A 1,402-nucleotide genomic window follows, 5' to 3' on the forward strand; every position below is an offset into this window, starting at 1 on the left:
CTAAGTCCAACTATACAGCCTATCCAGATATCTCTGTAGGCTTCCACTCCCTATACAGATCAATGCTTCCTACCCAACTTGGTGTCATCTGTAAACTTACTGAGAGTGCTACTTTGTTCATGGTATCTGTGATTACTATGCAGTCTTTATTTTGAGTCTACAGTCTTTTTTCTCATCTCTCTGACACACAATTCAACTTGTTTTATACCTAATGATATAGTCCTTTTTGACAATGCTACTTTTGTACTAAACTACCCAACAAAAAAAAAAAAAGGGAAAAAGGTGCTGAAGGCTTTAGGACTCATATTTTACAGCTATACTGTGTCTGATGGTTGCTCTAAGAGATTTATTTAACATATGAGCCTGAGCAACTCTAGTAACAGCCAATATCCAGTTAAGCTGATAGAACTATTATTTGTGGCACTTTTACTATGGGAGAATGTTTCACAATGTCTGATATACTCTGATTCATATCCTGTCATTTATCAAGAGACATCTTATTAGACCTTGTTAACAGAAAATAAACTCTTTTTTTTTTCACTTTATGAGGAGTAAAATATGGTAAATAATAATGGGGAAAATAACTGTCAAACAATTTACAAATGATTTGTTGTGAAAATATGGCACCTTGATGTTTTCATATGCTTCAGTAATACCACAATCTAAAAGGTGCTTTGCTCATTAAGGGATAAAAAGAATGGGCAAATATAGGCTTTAAGCTGTAATTCAAACTGAATGCATTTAATGTCAAATGTGGCACTAGAATCCGAGATAGGTAAGAAGCATTAGGCAAGGATAAGACAGGAGATGGTTGTTAGTACTGTGCTGAATAACCAGCACGGTACTAACTGTGCTGAATAAACCAGGCATTTCTGCAATATAAAGACTTCCTAATGCTTTAATTCGTGGAAGCTTCTTAGACTACCTCCTATGTTAGCAAACTTTTGCTGGACAGATGATGTTCAGATGATTGCATCAGTATTAAAACTTATCCTCAAAATCAGAAAAAAAGGCACTTCCCTCTCCCCAGATGGCAGGCATTTTAATTTTTCCATCTTTACTTTTAAGTTTTTTGGTCCATCTAAAAGATATAATCAGTCAGAGCGAGAACTTTATTCTGGACAACTAATCATTTTATATATCATTTTTACTAGCTAAATAACAGGGGGAAGAAAAAAGTGGAAAAGAATGAAACACATGAAGAATATATTCAGTTATATTTTTGATTATATGACCTGTGTATGATTAAGGTATTGAAAATGTTAGGTATTTCTTTGAAGATTGATTTTTGGAGAGGGAGTAGAGAAAAAGAGAAAAAAAATAAAAACAAACAAACAAACAAACAATAAACTGGAAAACAAGGTAATGAAAAAGAGGAATTTGCAAAACATAATCAATCTGG

The sequence above is a fragment of the Meleagris gallopavo genome, chromosome Z (assembly GCF_000146605.3).
Source record: "Meleagris gallopavo isolate NT-WF06-2002-E0010 breed Aviagen turkey brand Nicholas breeding stock chromosome Z, Turkey_5.1, whole genome shotgun sequence".
NCBI lineage: Eukaryota > Metazoa > Chordata > Aves > Galliformes > Phasianidae > Meleagris > Meleagris gallopavo.